Raw genomic sequence first — 21175 nt, forward strand, 5'->3', positions numbered from 1 at the left:
TAGAAACACCAACAGCGTAAATAGTAGAAATAGTTCTACCACGGTGCTAAAACAGTGTATATATTCAGGCATATAAAACAAGGCAGTAATCTGGCGTACTCCTACTATGCGAACCGTACTCTAAGTGAACCTAGAGTGTGTGTAGGTGTGAAGCCAAGAATCCCCCAAAGGGATGATCCACCCTATTACCTGATGGGATAGAATGAAGGACCCCGTCTTTGGTCACGAACTGGACACCTCTCACAAGATGTCAGACTGCTGCATGGTGAAGTTTCAGCATGCAGGGGCCCTCAGTGTCAGCGTAAGTGCCTCCTCCACTAATCTATCAGAATGCTCATCTTTTATAATAGAAAGCAGCCTTGCGATGTGCGTATATATTAGGGATGTTATGGAAAATTAGATAGCCCTGTCACCCTTTGGATGCAGATAGAGATGACATTTGTACATAGTGCAAACGGTACACAGTCAAAATATCGAGTTGTAAATTTCGACTTACCAAAATATCGTGTTTTAAATTTCGAAGGTGCAGAATATCGATGTCAAGAATATCGTTGGACAGAATATCGACCCTAAGGTAAGTAATATCGAAATTCTTTATATCGATGTAAGTAATATCGAAGTTAGTAATATCGATAGCATATATATCGATGTAACTAATTTCGATGACACTAATATCGATATTTGGATTATTTTTTTGTTTTTTATTATGTATGTTTTATATGTTTTAGTTAAGTATTTAAAATAATTTATATTATATGTGTATTCATTTTATATATTAATAAATGTATTTATAAGTACATTATATGTTTTAGTACCGGAGCGGGTTGTGGGTTTATCGGGGAATAGGGTGGGAAGTAATTTAATTGTAATTAATAAAATATTTTTTATGTATAATTTATTTTGTAATTAATTATTAATTGGCAATTAATTATTTTAATTGATAAATTAATTATTTAATTGGTAATTAATGTTAATTTTAATTAAATGTCAGGTTTTAGTACCGTAGCGGGTTGTGGGTTTATAGGGGAATAGGGTGGGAAGTAATTTAATTGTAAGTAATAAAATATTTTTTTACGTATAATTTATTTTGTAATGAATTATTAATTGGCAATTAATTATTTTAATTGATAAATTAATTATTTAATTGGTAATTAATGTTAATTTTAATTAAATGTTAGGTTTTAGTACCGGAGCGGGTTGTGGGTTTATACGGGAATAGGGTGGGGAGTAATTTAATTGTAATTAATAAAATATTTTTTTATGTATAATATATTTTGTAATTAATTATTAATTGGCAATTAATTATTTTAATTGATAAATTAATTATTCAATTGGCTATTAATGTTAATTTTAAATAAATTTTATGTTTTAGTACCGGAGCGGGTTGTGGGTTTATAGGGGAATAGGGTGGGAAGTAAATTAATTGTAAATAATAAAATACTTTTTTATGTATAATCTATTTTGTAATTAATTATTAATTGGCAATTAATTATTTTAATTGATAAATTAATTATCTAATTGGTAATTAATGTTAATTTTAATTAAAAGTTATGTTTTAGTACCTGTGCGTGTTGTGGGTTTATAGGGGTATTGGCTCGGAAGTATTTTTATTGTAAATATTTAATTATTTATAAATTTGTAGTTATGGTTAATTAATGTATTAAATAATTATTAATTGATAATTAATTATTTTAATAGATAAGTATTTTTTAAATTGTCAATTAATATTTGTAATTTGTAAAAAAAATTTAACTAGAAAAATTATTTAATTAATTGTTAAACACTTTTTTTTCATATTAATTTGTATAATGTATTTTAATTTGTAATAATGATTTACATTTTAATAATATTTTATTGTTATGATAAATAATTTATTATTTAATATTTATTATTTGGTGAGTAATATTTAATAATTAATATGTATTGGTGTTTGTTAATTTATTGTCAATTAATTATTGAAAAGTAATCAGTTTTATTAATTATTACTTGTTTTTTATTGATGTCGATGTATTTAAAAATGTAATTATACATTATTTCAAATATAAACATTATTTAGAAGTATGTTAAAAAACATTCTATGTTATTAAACGCTTTCCCTACTGTTGCACCATTTGGAGTTGGAATAGTAATTTTTCCCCCTACGCTATCCAAAGCTTTTCCTACTGTTGCACTCTCTGGAGTGGGAATAGTAATTTAACCCCCTACACTATCCAACGCATTACCTACTGTTGCACTCATTGGAGTGGGAATAGTCATTTTTACCTACCCGCTATCCAACGCTTTCCCTACTGTTGCACCCACTGGAGTGGGAATAGTAATTTTTACCCATACGCTATCCAACCCTTTCCCTACAGTTGCACTCACTGGAGTGGGAATAGTAATTTTTACCCACCCGCTATCCAACGCTTTCTCTATTGTTGCACTCTCTGGAGTGGGAATAGTAATTTTACCCCCTACACTATCCAACGCTTTCCCTACTGTTGCACCCTTTGGAGTTGGAATAGTAATTTTTACCCTTACGCTATCCAACGCTTTCCCTACTGGTGCACTCTCTGGAGTGGGAATAGTTATTTTTACCCACCCGCTATCCAATGTTTTCTCTACTGTTGCACTCTCTGGAGTGTGAATAGTAATTATTCTCCTTACGTTATCCAATGCTTTCCCTACTGTTGCACCCTTTGAAGTTGGAATAATAATTTTTACCCTTACGCTATCCAATGCTTTCCCTAATGTTGCACTCATTGGAGTGGGAATAGTCATTTTTACCTACCCGCTATCCAACACTTTTACTACTGTTGCACCCACTGGAGTGGGAATAGTAATTTTTACCTATACGCTATCCAACGCTTTCCCTACTGTTGCACTCACTGGAGTGGGAATAGTAATTTTTACCCACCCGCTATCCAACGCTTTCCCTACTGTTGCACCCTTTGGAGTTGGAATAGTAATTTTTACCCTTACGCTATCCAACGCTTTCCCTACTGTTGCACTCACTGGAGTTGGAATAGTAATTTATACTCTTACGCTATCCAACGCTTTTGCTACTGTTGCACTCACTGCAGTGAGAATAGTAATTTTTACCCAGCTGCTATCCAACGCTTTCCCTACTGTTGCACTCTCTGGAGTGGGAATAGTTATTTTTACCCACCGACTATCCAATGTTTTCTCTACTGTTGCACTCTCTGGAGTGTGAATAGTAATTATTCTCCCTACACTATCCAATGCTTTCCCTACTGTTGCACCCTTTGGAGTTGGAATAGTAATTTTTACCCCTACGCTATCCAACGCTTTCCCTACTGTTGCACTCACTGGAGTGGGAATAGTAATTTTTATCCACCCGCTATCCAACGCTTTCCCTACTGTTGCACTCTCTGGAGTGGGAATAGTAATTTTACCCCCTACACTATCCAACGCGTTCCCTACTGTTGCATCCTTTGGAATGGGAATAGTAATTTTTACCTAGCCGCTATCCAACACTTTCCCTACTGTTGCACCCTATGGAGTTTGAATAGTGATTTTTAGCCTTACGCTATCCAATATAACTTATATTTATTTATGTATTTTATAATATTTTTATTATGTTACATAATGTTGTGTTTAATTAATTTTTTTAATATAGAAAGTATATTTCATTGTTTTTATGTATTAAATATAAATATTTATTATTATTTATTTTATTATTTTATGAGTGTTGATGTATTTGTAATTTATAGTATTTGTTAATATTTTTAAAATAATTAAAAAACTAATAAATATTATAAATAATTAAATATATATTACATATTGTATGTTTAATTTTAATTAAAAGTTTAACATTAAATATGTAATATTTATTCATTTTAAACATTCTAAAATATTTTTATATAAGTTTAAATAATATAAAAGTATTATTTACTTTATATTTCTTTTTTTAATAACCAAAAAAAACGATATTTTTAATTACGATATTTTTAACATTGATATTTTAGTTTCGATATTTTTGTACTTACCATGTTGTAGATAGGGTGTCGATATAATTGCCTTCGATATTCCAGCGTCGATATTTTGTCTGTCGATATCCTGTCTCTCGATATTCTGTCAGAGATTCAGTGAAACAAACAAATACAAGACCTAGACTTTTTGGGCGCTTCTAGACCTATCCTTCTGTTGTGAGCATACCAATTTTTTGCAATAATGTTGCAAGAAGCCAATCCCCTATCATTAGCTTGTTGGGGTAGTAGGTATAGCTCTGGATGGTGCCTTATTTAACAATCGCCCGTTCCAAGAAAATCAATTCAGTTGTGAGACGACATACACTTACACACTTTAGTGTCAACCAATACTACATAAATGACAAAAAAAGTGAGTGAGAGCGAGAAAGCACCTCACGGGCGCACCACCAACGGGAACCTGGCAGGTACTCACCAGGATTGCCCTGTTGTCATCATTGGTGCTTTCAAGCTCGGAAAAAAAATTAAATAGAGTAAAGTGTCCAAAACACATAAAGAAATTGTGTCAAGAAATATGCAGTGAAAAAAGAGGAAAGAATCAAACTGTGATTTACAACATGTAAAAACACATCACACAGCAACACAGATATATAACTTTATTCACTCTCTTGTGTTTGGTGTGAGAATCTAAAAATAGTAAGTGAGGTCACTAACTATCCAACCACCACTACTATACTTGCCGACATGTTTCATTGCCATATAAAGATTTTGGCAATTTCTTCAGGGCGTTATATACATTAAAGCCACTGCATATGGACAATTTAGTCTGCACAACCTCTTACGGCCATTTCTACTCGTACCAGCCGGGGGATATATTTCTCATGAAGCTGTGATTGTAGCACTCATAAAATGGCCTTCCCCATCAATTTACGTATTGGTGAAAAGCCTCTGGCATGTACTCAGCCCGTGAAGTCCCCAAAAAGTCTAGGTCTTGTATTTGTTTGTTGTATCATGAGTGGAGGGCGACCTATGACTAGCTGTACCCTCTAAGCTCCTGTGTGTTTGAAAAGAGATTCAGTGCAAACAGAGACCTTCTACAGGATGCTCAGGGCATTGTGATAATGTTGTGCGAAGCTAGATGTGTACACAAGTTTAGTTTCAGGGAAACATCATCCAACATTGTTGTGCACACAATTATGTGCAAAAGGTCACTGCTGCTGAAATGTTATTGTGAGGACAATGTAAGAAATAAGCTGCTTCAATACATGGGCCACACTCAGGAATTTAACACCCACTTCTCATACTACATAAAATGAAGGCCAAAGCACATTCAACAACTTATGCCTTATGTAAAATAAATGAGATTATGCAAAGCCCAACAACTGTTCCAATTAGGAAAGTAATACAAGCAAAAATCAGGGCAATTGCTGGTTACGCACAGCAAGCATTTCCGGGTAAAATGGAATTAATGTTAGACAAAGCACAATGCCAGGCCTACAAACGCATTTTCAAACTACCTAAATACACACGTAATAGCTTAATTCGTCTAGAATTTGGTCTGAAGCAACAAAGTAAAGAATGCCATGGGAACGCATGAAAAATATTATTACCAAGTCCTAACAGCTCCAGCTGGAACCCTAAAGAGCATGCTGAAGTCAATTTTTGGGGAGTTAATTAACCCGTGGCATCATTACACAGAAGAAGCAGTGGAAACACTGGGATTAGCAACGGAAAATTGGGATCAGGGAACGGCAAACTATCTGGCCATCAAAAATTCAATCAATAAACAATGTTATCAATTGTCGCACCAAAGTGATCTAGCAGAACACGCAACAGGAAGAGGCTCACCTTGGCTGAAAAAATCATTTGCCGGGAGCAAAATCCAGCCATACCTGAAGCAAGCTCTGGGAAGTAAAGCACTAAAAAACATTGTATGGGCCAGACTGGTGCCCCTCCCCATTAAGGAACTAAGTCCCTGGTGGAGATCCCTAGAACAAAGAATCAGATGCAGAATCTGTGATTATCAATCTGAATCTTTGCTACACTTGATTTGTTGCTGTCCTGGTATGTCGCAGCCCCGTAGGATCCTTTTAAAACAAATATGGCTCCGCAACGGGGTACGGACAGTGAAAGAAGCAACTTCGGTTCTCTTTTCCTGTACTACACCACAGGACTTGGCCAGATTTGGGAGATACATGACCGAGCTGCGTCTGAGGATGATGGAATAGGAGGGGCCAGGCATTATAAAAGGCAACTTGGCCCGTTAAACCAGTATTTTCCAACATGGCCGAACCGACAATGAACTGACAATCATTAGCAGACTTTTAAATTGTATATAATACATTTTCTTACCTAGTATTTATACGGTTGCAAGTAAACCCAATGTCCTTTTATTTTATAGGAATGTGTTTTTTTTTAAACAATTGTTTCAATTTGTTTTTAAAATCACATGTAAGTTATATTGCAGATGGTTTTAAGTAACTGTGCAATACAAAATAAATAAATACACAAAATACACACTCCTCATACTAAGGGTAGATAGCTAAAAACTATCTAAAAAGCCATAAGACCATTTTACAAATGTTTAAAACTACTCTTAAAAGCATCTAAAGGCAGGCTTCCCTTTAAAATATTAAGTTAATAGCCTTTAAGTCATTAAACCATTTGAATCCCCAAGTACTCAGAAAGCCATGATGTGAGTAAGTGCACTCTTTCTTGCATGGTATGCCCCCACTTTTTGCTGATGTGCTGATGTTCTTTGACTGAGTGTGCCCTGTGCTCCTACTGATCAAGTGCCCAGGGCCCATGTTCCTTCCCTAAAACTGCATTGAAGCCTAAACCCAATTGGCATCTCTGGTAAATGGTACCACAGGTACCCAGGGCACTGTGACCAGAGAAGGCGTTTGAAAGAACGTGGAGTAAAACAACAAGGCCAAAGTTTTTTTATCAAAAATATATTTTTCTTTTTATTTTCGTGTTTTCAAAGTGCACAGGACAGCCAACGCGTTTCGCTCCCCAACCATCTGAGCTTCGTTAGGGCAATTGTAATAGATGGTTCTCCTACAGTTGTGCAATCGAAATGAAGAAAAAGCTGGCCACTATAATGGTACATATACTAGTAAAGGGTTCCAAGTAGACATAGGAGTATCCAAAGCGTAGAGGACCGTCGAGTTATTCACACAATTAGCATATCAGACCATTGGGTAAATATTAATGTCCAAAGGGTTATCGTGACGCAAAGCGACGTATGTGCAGTCCTTGATAAGCTGCTAATACACACGTGCTTCAAAGATTATGTCAGCGTGACGGCCCACAAATTTTCTCAAAATGGCCAGAGAAGGCGCCTAAGGGCTGCAGCACTTATTGTGCCACCCTTAGAGGCCCTATACCCTGACACTCACACACTACCTTTGCAGGCTATGTGTCTTGGTGCAGAACAAAGTGAAGAGTCGACATGGCACACATCCCTGTGTGCCATGCCCACAAACCACTGCCCTGGCATACATCTGTCACCCCTCTAGCTGGGTGCCCTATGCCAGTGGTGAGGGTACATGTGCATGAGCCCTGTACCCCTACAGTACCCAGGTCCATTCCTGGGCACTGTAAGTGCAGTGCTGCCATTAAGAGTATGTGGTGCTGGGAGTTTGTCATCACAAACTCCACAGCACCATAATGGCTGCACTAAAGACTGGGAAGTTTGGTATCAAACTTCTCAGCACATTAAACCCACACTGATGCCAGTGTGGGATTTATGTAAAATGCACCACAGAGGGCATCTTAGAGATGTCCCCTGAAACTCGACCAACCTCCAGTGACCTGACTGAGTGGCTGCCTAGGCTGCCACCACCAGACATGTTTCTGGACCCCTGGGTCGAGAGCTTGCCGCTCTCAGGGGCCTGAAACAATGCACATCCTGGGACGAGGTGCAAAGCCTCCTCCCCCACGATGGGCAGGGTTTACGAAGGAGTAGCTTCAAAGGCATGCCGTCTTTGTGAGCCTCTCCAGACCACTTGCTACTCTCAGCAACTGGACCCCACTGCTTCTACCCCCCACTTTGGGCAGGAGAACCGGCGGGAAAAACAATTAAGGAAGAGAGGTGTGCCCACCTCTGCCAATTCCACCCCTAAGGTGGGGGAGGCGAGGTGAAGCACAACCTCAAGTCCCCACCATCTTTAGGATGGGGGACCCAGTCAACCAGGGACAGGCTCCTGCCCCCTTCCCACTGGAGGGTGGCAGAATAGGGGGTGTACCCACCCCAGGGAAGGGACCCATTGGTCCCTGCCCTTTACCTACCTGTAACGCCCCTCAATTTAGTATTTAGGGGCACCCTGAACCTTCCTTCCTCAGATCTAGCAACCACAAGAAAAAGAAGAGAAGAAGAAGGACGAGAAGCCATGCAGAGCTAACAAGAGGACGACGCCCATGGCTTGGCCCCAGCCCTACAGGCCTGTCTCCCCTCGAACCTGGTCCTGCAAAACCCAGGCATGTCCAGCGGACAGCAACCTCAAAAACCCCAGGGGACCTGCCTGACTTCACTTTCCAAGCTGTTACTCCCGTGGACACCGGACGTGTTTGAACTGCAGCTTCTGGTGCCAGCCAGGAATCGCGAATCCAGCCCACTCTGCACTCGCAGAGCCCGGCCCGAGCACGAGTGGAAAAATACCACGAGGAGGTCCCCCCAGCGATCCTGACCCAAGATCCTGTGACCCCTGACCTGCCTCAAGCCGACGCCTGCAGCCACAATCCAGCGGACCCCCCCCTACCGCGACCAGAGTGGGTAAGAAAATCCGACGTCCCAAGGCACCCCTACACCCGACGCCCCACGGCCTTGTGTGCCCAACCCAGCGGTGCCTAACCAACCCTCAACATCCCTACTTACCCCTCAAAGTGGTGGTCGCTCCTGGAAGATCCTCGTCCCCGAGCCTGCTGTGTTTCTTTGTCCCGGAGAATCTCCATTGAAATCAAGAGGGCACGCAGCCTCAAAACAGCACCCTGCACCCGGCCACCCTAGTGCCGCTGAGGGTGCCCCTTTTGTGCTAACTTGGTCCCCAACTTGCCCTGAGCTTAACCCTAGAAGCTTTGCTCCCACAACCCTGTGACCTGCTTGCCATCAGCCACCAACCGGAGTCCCCCTATCCTCCATAGGATAACATTGGGTCTCAACACTCTGCACCTGGCCGCCCGAGTGCCGCTGAGGGTGCAACAACAGTGCATCACTGACCCTGGAAGACCCCCGAGTCTAAACCCAGAACCCTAACTCCAAAGTCCGATTACCTACCTGGAAACCGATAACCTCTTTTTCCTCATAGAATAACGTTGACACTTTTCCTCCCAAAAAGTTTCAGTGTCGACTTTTGAAAGCTGAGAATATTCCTTAAAAATCACTCGAATAACCAAAACGTATTTTCTCAACTGTTTTCAGGAAACGTCCCAGGGCTGAATCTAGGTATCCAGCACTGAGTAAGAAAAGTAATGTTAAAGTAACTTACCTGCAAAGTGAATTTCCTCCCATAGGATAACATTGGTGATTCTATGTGAAAAAGTTTGTGTCAACTTTTGAAATACAATGATATTCTTTTAAAATTGTACATCTGACTAAAACGCATTTACTCAACTGTTTTCAGGAAATGCCCTAGTGCTGAATCTAGGATCCAGCACTATGTTAGTAAAAGTAATCCGAAAAGTAATTAACTGCATTTTTACTGAAAAAGCCTATTGATTCCTATGTACTGAGTCTACTAAGTTTATGGATTGCATTGCAACCCCTGTAAACTTGAACTGGTACAAAGTCCTACTGTATTTTGAAAGTATTCAACAACAGCATCTTGTAGATGAAAAGTATTTATATGCTTACCTGTACCCGGCTTGCTTGGTTCTAGAAATAAAACAACAGTATATTTTTTATACAAAAACAATTGGCCTAGAGTTCAGTTCTTGAGTGTGTGAATCCATTTGCTGACTGAGTGTGTACATCAAATGCTTAACACTGTCCTCTGATACTGCCTTGCTGCTCAGCCAAGCTACCACTTTAGAGAGTAAGGTTCTATCTAACTTTAACCTCTGCCAACCCTCTGGAGACCCTTGGACTCTATACACACTGTACCTCACTTTGGGGCAGTATATATTGAGTCAGTTTCTTACACATGATGCCTAGAAAAAGAAAGCAAAAGCTGTTTTGGTTCATTTTGTTAAAAAAACAGGCCAAATTGTTTCTACATGGAAAAAAACAATTGTTTATGTGTTCCGAGTGGTAGTCGCAACATTACTATTGCCCTCAAGCGCAGACAGCGTTCCCAGAGTGACACCTCATAGCATGTCTATGGAGCAAAGGTGATTCAATACAGTTCCCACAGCAGCCGCTGAGAGAGGCGTGTAGCCCATAAGTTCTTCGTAGAGCTGTTGTTCACATCACTAGAAGCAGAAGCATCCCAGAGTGGCTCTAAGAATGCATTCATCATCAATGGAATACGCTGGGGATAACAATACAAATAGGCCTTTAAAAAGTGCAACAGTACCTCAATGTCCAGTGGTGCAACCAATTGTGATCTGAGACATATATCCAGGATGTGGGACTCATTTGTGGATGAAAAGCAGACATCAGAGGACAGGTTGTATGCAGTCGAGCCAGACAGGCTGGAAGGATAATAACCAGTACTCGTTCAGTTCTTAAAGCTGGGTGTGCCGAAGCAGAGTACCATGCGACCACGACAACGCAGCACAAGCAGTGCTGTCTCCATTCCATGCTGAACTGGGACGTCCATTGCAGAGCGGAAACACTTAAATCAGGATTCCCGCCAAAAGTAGCAGGACAAGTGGGAGTCCTTCAAAAACATTTCTCAACACGGAGTATATAAAAGATGGTATAACTCAGAAAATCATCTGAAAGGTGCTAACCAGACCAGAGTCGATATATTCAAAAAAGTGTACTAGTTTCGTATCAGACATGTTAAAGATACAATGGACCAGCTCCCCAAAATGCAGCAGGAAGTTAGTGTGGAGTAGTGTCCTGTATCTCAGATGAGGACCTTGCAACCTGAAGATCAAACGTCTTCAGGCTGAAGTTAAGGCCAAATCCTTTTGAAAAAGAATGTCTTTCAGTTTGCTCAGAGAATCAAACCGAAAGTGGAAACATTTATTGAAGGCCATAGCGCTGCCTCCCTAACTGCGGGCAGGTTGAAACAATACTTGTGTACAATAAGTCACTATGGAATTAACCGTCACCAGATATGCGATGCCTGGCTCCATCCCACAGCAACCTTGATCATTCAGCATCATTCACGAGCAGCTTGAGCACGGATGAATCACTGCAGCTGGAGAACCCTTCTGATATCAAGACAAGTTCACTACCGAAGCATTGCATGCTCCATGGAGAGAAATGTCCCTGACAACTAAGGGTCTGCTTCAAGCATCTTCACATAACCTTCCCCTAGTGCTTCATATCTGCCGCCCTGTTGGTATTGGAGACAATATTGGAATTGGAAAGTCGTGACGAGTAGGGTGATGTAACCATGAATTATCCAGTCTGTGGATGGTGTCTCAGCCTTAGTGAAAGGTAATTGGTCACATTTTGTAATGTGCAACATGGTATATTTTGCATCTCTGAAATCATATTAAAAAAACAGACTAGTACTGTTGATGTAGCACCATGGCACGTGGCCAGACCGTAATGTTTGTAACATCCAGCTCACTATTACAATGGACCGTAATTGTAACTGTCCATGTTGTAAAATAGACTTCTTGCTGTATCATGTCAATTGCAGAAGACACTATGTTGCCCAGTGAATACAGTCTGGATGATAAAGTGGTCATATCGTTGTCAACCCCAGCCAAAGCCTTTTCTAAATTAACCATGTCAATCTCGTGCAATCTCTCAGCAGCTTTCAGTTGAGAAATCTTCCACAGTACATTGTATATTCCGTACAAAAAATTCTTTTGACGTGGGTTCCAGAAACCTAATAAAAAATCCCTGAGATCCCTGTCATCAGAAAGAAGGGACAAGTGTTGCTTCATCTGGGGAAGTGTTGAGGTTTTTAGCTAGTCTAGGAATTACTTCCCAACAGTAAATGACTTCACCACACCAGAATGTTTTGTTTGTACAGTTTGCTGATCAGGCCTAAACCCTTTGGTGTTACTCAGGAATCTATATTGAAACACGTTTGTTTCCACAGGCCAAACCAATCACCCCTTCCAATTGGGATATGATGAATTAAAAGAACCATTTCGTATCACGGTATCTAGTGTATCCTCTCTAAAGTGTGTTATATGCTGCCTTTTCTCAAAGCGTGAGAACACAAGAATATGAGGCGTGTTCAACTCCTTCATCTTCTATTGCAAGACAGGAAGTTTGTTGCACTGTTTTATTCTGGCAAATTATTTGATGTGGTGTGAGGCATGCTCTAAACCAGGGGTCTTCAAACTTTTGTAGGTTGAGCCCCCCCAGGGGAATTTTTTTAGATGTTGGGTCCCCCACCACCTGAAAGAAATTTCTGGACTCGACCGCCACGCGCACATTCCGGGCATATTCAGCACATCACTCGGGGACACCACCACATCACTCGTGGACACCACCACATCACTAGGGTACACCACCACATCACTCGGGGACACCATCACATCACTCAAGAACACCACCACATCACTCGGGGACACCACCACATTACTCAGGAACACCACAGAGTCACTCGGGGACACCACAGAATCACTCGGGGACACCACCTCATCACACGGGGACACCACCACATCACACGGGGACACCACCACATTATTTATTTATTTATTTTTCACATTTGTAGAGCGCGCTGTTACCCAGAGGTGTCCTGGCGCTGAATGGCTGACATAGGTGCGTGGGATATGAGCAATTAGTTTGTAAAAAGCCATGTCTTTAGAGCTTTTCTGAATGATAGAAAGTCGGGCATCTGATGGTGGTTAAGCGGCAGTGCATTCCATGCTTTCGCCGCGCCCAAGGAAAAACTCCTGCCCCCCCAACGAGCTTTCCTGACTCTTGGGACTACCACCAGTCTCTGCTCAGCTGATCTGAGGGATCTAACCGGTCTGTACCAGTGGAAGAGCAAGGACATACAGTGGGGGCCAAGGCCATTGAGTGCCTTGAAAACCACACACAGTGATTTAAAAATTATTCTTTTGCGAACTGGGAGCCAATGTAGCTTCACCAGGTCCCGTGCAGCCGATGCGAATTTGGGTGTACCTGTAATCAGACAAGCAGCTGCATTCTGCAGAATTTGGAGTTTATTTAAAATTCCCTGTTGCGCATTTAGCAGAAGGCTGTTGCAATAGTCCAACCGGGACAACACCAAACCTGTGACCACTGTCTTCTTGTGTTCATCCGCAAGAACCGGCAGGACTTTCCGGATGGGTTTTAGCACATAGTGGGTGGTTGAGGAAAGGGCATTTATTTGAGGCCTGAAGGATAGAGAGTCATCCATCAGTACGACCAGGTTTTTTACGCGGGTCCGGCGCGGACGGGCGCAGACGGGCTCGCCTTTGGCGCGCCGCCGGCGCGCCCGCTGCGCTCGTCCGCTGCGTTTCCTAAGAAAGGGTGCCATTTTATGCGAGTCGGGCCGGGAGGGGCGGAGCACTAGTCTGCTCGGCCAGCTCCTCACTCAAGATGGCGGGACCAGCGGGGGCAATTGGCTCCGGTTCGAGACCACTGTGTGCCGTCTGTGCAATATTAAAACAAATGTGCAAAGAGCGCTTTTAAAATCAGCAGCAATTTATGTGGAGTTTTAAAACAATAGCGCTCGGGAACACCACCACAGAATCGCTCGGGGATACCACCACAGAATCACTCGGGGACACCACAGAATTACTCGGGGACACCACCACATCACACGGGGACACCATCACATCACACGGGGACACCACCACATCACTCGGGGGCACCACCACATCACTCGGGGGCACCACCACATCACTCGGGGCACCACCACATCACTCGGGGCACCACCACATCACTCAGGAACACCACCACATCACTTGGGAACACCACCACATCACTCAGGGGCACCACCACATTACTCTGGGGCACCACCACATTCCTCTGGGGCACCATTACATTACTCTGGGGCACCACCACATCACTCTGGGGCACCACCACATTACTCTGGGACACCACAACATCACTCAGCCCAACCACATCATCACTCAGTACCACAACAGCACTGTCCTTCCTTGCTATCAACAAGCATTGCCATAGCCAAAAGGACTCGCATTAGGAAAATGAAAGCTATTGGCTTTGTGAATAACGATGCTATTAATGTATATATTTTCAAAGCCAACATATTAAAAAAATGTGTCATTTACAATACCAATAGCTCACACTTTCCTAATGCGAGACCTATTGCATTGCAAATGCTTGTTTTATTTTTTTATTTTACTGAGTTTTATATAGCGCAATCTTGACCTTAATCAGGTATCAGAGCGCTTTACATAGCACCAGTTGCTTTACATGAGGACATATTCATTTTTTTTGTTAGGCACAGGGAGATTAAGTGATTTGCCCAGAATCACAGGATGTTCAGCTTCATTGCCGAGACTCGAACTCCAGAAACTTTGTCTCCGTTCTGGGAAGAGCTAACTCTCCCAGGAGGGCGTTAATTCATAGAGCTGAAATGCTTCAGCTGCAGTGGGAGGTGAGGGGTCTCCTCTGCTAAAACCGAAAGCGTGTTGGTTTGTTTGCTTTTGGTTTTAGCAGAGGAGACTCCTTGCCTCCCACTTCAGCTGAAGCTGTCAGCCCTGTGAATTAACCCCCTCCTGGGAGAGTTAACAAGACAGAAGAACGGGCACCTCCTGCCCCATCAATCTCCCCTCCCTCCCCCTTCCACATACCAGAATTCTCCAAGAAGACTTGCACAGACAGAGCGACTCATGGAACAAAGGTTAGATTGAAGTGGAGTGCGCGCCCCCCCCCGGGAAGGTATCACGCCCCCCCGGGGGAGGGGCGCGCCCCACAGATTGAAGAACACTGCTCTAAACAAAGCCTCCATTTCCTGTACCTGCCAATCTTTAGTCCACCAGACAGATTATGTGTCTATAGTGTTTTTCCAAAAGTCGTAACCCTGTATAGACAGTTTGGAGCTAAAGGAAGCTCAGTATTTCAACTTGGTGTTTGTTAGCATGTTTTTCTTTGCAGGTGTAGGTGCAATCCTATAGTAATATGAGGCTAGGTCTGATGTATCAAAACCTGAAAAATAAGCAAACATTTGTGCAAATGTCTTTAAACTACCTTTCGGTGGTGTTGGGCAGTGTTCCCATTGCATGTAATTATAAACAGTATACAGGATACTACTAGCTTTGTGCAAAAAATGGTGACCATAATGTTGGTAGCAGAACATGTCTCCATACTTAGATGTACCATCATACAATTTATCATTAGAAATTGCAGATGATTGCTCTAGATCTGCAAGCAAATTATGCACAATTTCAATGTTCCAATCATAAGAGAAAATACTAGAGGTAATGCTATCATTTAAGGATATTTTAATCAAATATGGAATTTGTAAAAGTTCAGTAAGAGCATACACATCTTACAATACCCTGTCCAATGCAATTCCTCCAGGAGCTGGAACTGCTGTAATGTTCACCAGGGACAGGTCCCCTAATTCACGGTGTGATGATGCATATGGTTTCAAAACCAAGTTCATAAGATGTAAAGCGGAGCGTTCTGGGAGATAATGTCCATTCAGAAGTAGGAAATAGATAGTTACTAAACCAATCCAGGGAAACAGGAAAAGAGAACAACAAGGTATATATTTTTCAGCCAAAGTTAGAAAGCATATGCTCCTAGCTTGAGAGGGAGAGGCGGTGTTGGAAGTTCAGGTTCACTTGGATCCGATGAGAAGTCGTCATAATGTACGAAGTAGCCAGACGTCGTCCGGTCTATTCTTGGCTTCTTAGCTGGTTTTGTAGAACTCGGAGATCACTCGATCTGTGGCATGTTAGCATAGACATCGTCAATTTTACGAATTAAGATTTCTGTACCTGTTGATTGTACAGTTGTAGTTGTTTCAACAGGGAGAAGTATCATTTTGATGTTGTTTGCAGCTTCTCTATGGAGAGTGAAGTCTTCAGTCATTATTAAAGCTTCCATCTGAACTTCCTGCACAGCAGTGAGAGGAGTGCGGTGGCTACCCAGGAATAAGTATGGGCGAATTTTGCGAATCAGTGGTTCGGGAATTCGCAAAAAAATCTGCGAATTTGTGGATTTCCCCGCGAGATCGCGGATTTATTTGCGATTTTGCACCACCGCTAGTGTGTGTGGGCGGCAAACGGGGGGGGCTTCTATGCAAGTTCACATGCCTCTCGTGTGTATAAAAGGACAGGCACCGATCAGAGCAGCAGATGAGGAGAAAGAAGCTTGTGGTCTGTCAGGACCCCCCCCCCCCCCCCCCCCTCACCCCGGCAGCTCAGTGACAACAGCGCACACCAGTCACGGGAACATCGTAACCAGCCGGCGTGTAAAGACTACAAGCACCAGCATGCCTAGCGCGATCAGCGCGAGGACCGGAAACGCCCATAAATAGCGTACACGACCAAGGAAAGGCGTCGGATATTGAGATCCTTGCCGGCCTTCCTGGTATCCTGAGACCGCGGACCCGTGCCAGTTCGCTTTTGCTACCGCGGACCTTGGTTGGAGCTTAGCGTAGTTGTGGAGGTAAGACAGAGCGGCTGCGCTCTTCCCCCCCAGGTTTTACCTAGTCTTGGTCGAGTGTCAAGTCACACACTCCCGAGTTGGGAACGGGCAGAGACGCACACCACGGAGGTGTTTGCCGTGTCTCTGCTTGGGTTGTACTGTGACTTTGCCCTGAGTGGAATCGGAGAGTGTAGTGCGGCGGACACCACGCACGCTACACTGGACCTATCTTCTGGTGTCCTTCATCCTGGGATTAAGGGCATTGAAGGTTGAGCGGCTGCTCCCTTAGACGCCCACATGAAGAGAACGGTAGAGTGCCCGGCTGGGCATTCCCAAGTTCGTATTAACAGCGCTGGAGCCTCGTCCACAAGCGCAGTACACAGGCCATAGAGTTAAGACCCATTAGCCATATTCGAACGGCATTTTCGGCCGTTGCTTTGCACGGTGCCCTCCGCTGGAGAATACCAGGACTGGTATTCATGCGGAGGACGGTTGGAGCAAAAGCCCTACCAGTGGACCAGGGCTGCTAATGGGTATCGTTACTTTTACTTTATTGATTCTTTCTTGGTGAACAATTGGTTGTGGGGTTACCACGAATCAGCGGGACTGTTTATTTCTTTTTTGCCTTATCTTTCCGCTTGCCTTCATACCAATAAATCTCTACTGAGAAAGCAACCTGTGGTGGAGCCTTATTGTTGTGTTTCTTCCTGTCCTTCCTCGATCCCGAGAACACCTGGTAGATTACACAATATCCGACCTCAACATACAATCATTCTCCTGGTCGGGTGGAAGGAGCTATGGCCACCTTGGAGGACATATTGGCAGCCTTGGCAGTTGTCCAAATTGAACTCGCAGCATCCAGGCAGGAAACGGCAGATTTAAGGACCAGACTTGACTCCTTGCATAGGGGTCCCTTCGAAGCAGCTACTCCCTCAGTAAACCCATCTCCTGCGGTGGTGGTGGAGATGCCCGTCTCCATACCCTTGGCAACACCCGAGAGGTACAGTGGAGACCCCAACACTGTGCAGGTCTTCCTAACTCAAGTAGCATTGCACATATCATGCAAACCCAAGGCGTTCCCCACCAGCCAGGCAAGGGTTGCTTTTCTCATTTCCTACCTAGCAGGGAATGCAGCACAATGGGCTGTTCCATTGGTGAGTCGGGACGACCCTCTCCTATGCAACTGGGGGGCCTTCCGCGAAGAGTTCCTGAAGGTGTTCGATAGACGTGCTGATTCTTATACAGCGGACAGAGAGATGTGTGAGCTCCGTCAAGGCAGCAACGATCTTTTGCAATACCTGAATGCGTTCAGACGGCTGGCGGCCGAGACCAAGTGGCCCGTCTCAAAGCAAACGGCGCTCTTTCATCAATGGCTGAGCGACGAACTAAAGGACGTTGTAGCACAGATCAACCCGCAGCCCAAGACATGCGAAGGACTCATCAACTTGGTTCTGCGCCTGGACCACCGATTGAGCGAACGCAAGGGAGACCACAAGAGAAAAGGAAGGCCTCTGCCTTCTTATGTGTCACAGGGAACCCCCGAAACCAGCACCATGGCAAAAGCAGAACCTATGGACATCAGAGCCATCAGGGCCAGCCTAACCGCAACTGAAAAGGAATCACGCCGCAAACAAGGCCTCTATTTGTATTGTGGCAAGAAGGGGCATTACGTACGGGAATGCCCGGCCAAGCCGAAGAACAGTCTATTCAGGGCCAACAGGACTGTGACGGCAGCTGTAGACGTTCAGGCGGAAAACGAATGGACTCCCAGAACAGCGAAGGGGCCTTTCGGAGACACATTTGTATCCCTTCATTATCACGCATGAATCAGGTACGACAACTACATCTGTTTATCACCGTTTCTATACGGGTTCGTACCCAATGGATTCCTGTGGTGGCCATGGTCGACTCAGGGGCCACCGGTCTCTTCATGGATCAGGAGGAGGCGCAGCGTTTGGGCATTGCCCTCATACCCAAAGAGTTTCCGGAGGACGTATATGTTGTGGACGGAAGACGGCTGGTTACAGGCCCTATTGGACATCACACAGGAGATCTGCCCGTGAAATACGGGGAACATCACAAGGAGGTGATCGATTTCAGCATCATACGCGCACCCCAGTACAGGATTATTTTGGGTCTACCCTGGCTCCAAAACATAACCCCTCAGTCGACTGGGTGACTCACGAGCTACAGATGACGTCTCGGCATTGTCTCTAACAGTGCGGCGTGAGAAGGGGTTCTGGCGTCAGCAAGCAAGGGTTGATCCACAGGGTAGCCACGGCGGCGGAGAAAGCGGTTACCCTGCCGGGGGTATACCAAGGCTTCAGGGACGTCTTCGACGATGCACGGGCCGAGGTGCTCCCTCCGCACAGGATCTATGACTGCCAAATCGACCTGGTTCCGGGTGCAAGCGTACCCAGTGGCAGGCTCTATGCCTTAACGGAGCCTGAGAACATCCATCTGTGCTCCTACCTCGACAAGCTCCTAGGGCTGGGTTTCATCAGACCTTCCAAGTCCCTGGCGGCATCACCCCTCTTCTTCATCCCTAAGGCCAACGGGGAATTGAGGGCCTGTGTGGACTTCAGGGATCTGAACGCTATCACAGTAAAAAACCGGTACCTCTTGCCTCTCATAAGCGTACTGTTAGAACAGGTGAAGAAGGCCCTGGTCTATACGAAGCTCCATCTCAAGGGGGCATACCATCTTGTGCGCATGAGGAACGGCGACGAGTGGAAGACGGCCTTCAAAACCAGATATGGTCTCTTCGAATACCTCGTCATGCCGTTCGGGCTCTGCAACGCCCCTGCGGCCTTCCAGTACTTCCTGAATGAAGTATTCTGTGACATTCTGGACTTGTACGTGGTGGTGTACATAGATGATATCCTCATCTACTCCAACACGGAAGAGGAACATATACAACACGTGTCAACGGTGCTCCGGAAACTCAGAGAGAAAATGCTGTTCTGTAAGCTCAGCAAGTGTGAATTCCATGTCATGTCCGTGGAGTTTCTTGGGGTGATGCTGAGCCCGGATGGTCAGGAGATGGCTGAGCACAAGGTCAGGGCGGTGGAGGATTGGCCTACTCCGCAAGGAGTGAAGGACGTGCAGTGCTTCATCGGGTTCGCCAATTTCTATTGGCGGTTCATCGATGGGTTCTCCGGACTTGTGGCCCGATCACTCAGCTGTTGCGGAAGTCGCAGTCATTTGTGTGGAATCCAGAAGCACAGGCTGCGTTTGTGGCTTTGAAGAAAGCATTTGTGATGGCTCCTGTACTGGCTCATCCCGACCCCGAACTGCCCTACGTGGTGGAGGTGGACGCTTCGGACGTGGCTATAGGGGCCATTCTGTCGCAGCGACACCAACAAACAGGCGTGCTACATCCCGTGGCCTTCATGTCCAGGAAACTGAACGACACAGAACGGAACAACCACATCGCGGAGAAAGAGCTGTTAGCCATCAAGGACGCCTTCACAGAGTGGAGGCACCTGTTAATGGGAGCCAGGCATGTGGTTACTGTGTTCACGGACCACCGTAACCTGCAGTTTATGACGGCAGCAAGACACCTCTCGCCTCGGCAGCTGAGATGGATGCTCTTCTTCTCTGGTTTTCATTTTCACATCGCCTATCAGCCTGGCACGGAAAACAGGAAAGCGGACGCACTTTCCCGTCAATCATCTGTCTCGGCACAGGTACCCACACCGATACACTCCATCATCCATCCGGATGCAGTGCTGGGGGTGATTCAGCCGGATGCGTTCCTCAAGGGCATCCAGAGAGGTGTACGCACTTTTTCCTGGAGGAGTTGGCTTCGGTGTCACAGCGAATGGCAGGTCAAGGATAGGATACCGGTGAATGCTGCTACCGACACCACAACTCCGGAAACAAGCCTTCAGTTGGTGCCACGTTTCGCCTTGCGCAGGCCATCTCGGGGTCGAAAAGACGGCGGCCAGCCTGGGGAGGCATTTCTGGTGGCCGTCCATGAGAGCGGATGTCCGGAGGTGGGGGGCTGCATGCACAACCTGTGCCGCCATGAAGGCGGATCATAGACGCCCGCAAGGTTTGCTACATCCCCTTCCTACACCCTGCAGGCCGTGGGAGAACATTTCCCTGGATTTTGTCGTGGGGTTACCTGTGGACCAGGGCTGTACGACGATGCTGGTGGTGGTCGATTACCTCACAAAGATGGGGCACTTTATAGCTTGCAAGCAGGTGCCCTCCGCTGGCCAATTGGCATTATTATTGTTGAGAAATGTGGTGAGGTTGCACGGATTGCCCAGCTTGATCGTGCCTGAGAGGGGCTCGCAGTTCATGGCCCAGTTCTGGAGGACGTGGTGTTTGGCTTTGCATGTCACATCGGCCATGTCTACGAGCTACCACCCTCAGACGGACGGCCAGACGGAGCGCCTGAATCAGTCACTCAAACAATACCTGCGCTGTTTCGTAGATCAAGGGAAGGAGGAATGGGTGGATCTCCTATGGATAGCGGAAATCGCCTATAACAACGCCACACATAGCTCCACCAAGGCATCCCCTTTCTACTGCAATTATGGACATCACCCCAGGTTTCTGCCGTTTCTACACCCCGTCAAAGACCTTA

Source organism: Lissotriton vulgaris, unplaced genomic scaffold (genome assembly GCF_964263255.1).
Source record: "Lissotriton vulgaris unplaced genomic scaffold, aLisVul1.2 SCAFFOLD_1370, whole genome shotgun sequence".
Classification (NCBI taxonomy): Eukaryota; Metazoa; Chordata; class Amphibia; order Caudata; family Salamandridae; genus Lissotriton; species Lissotriton vulgaris.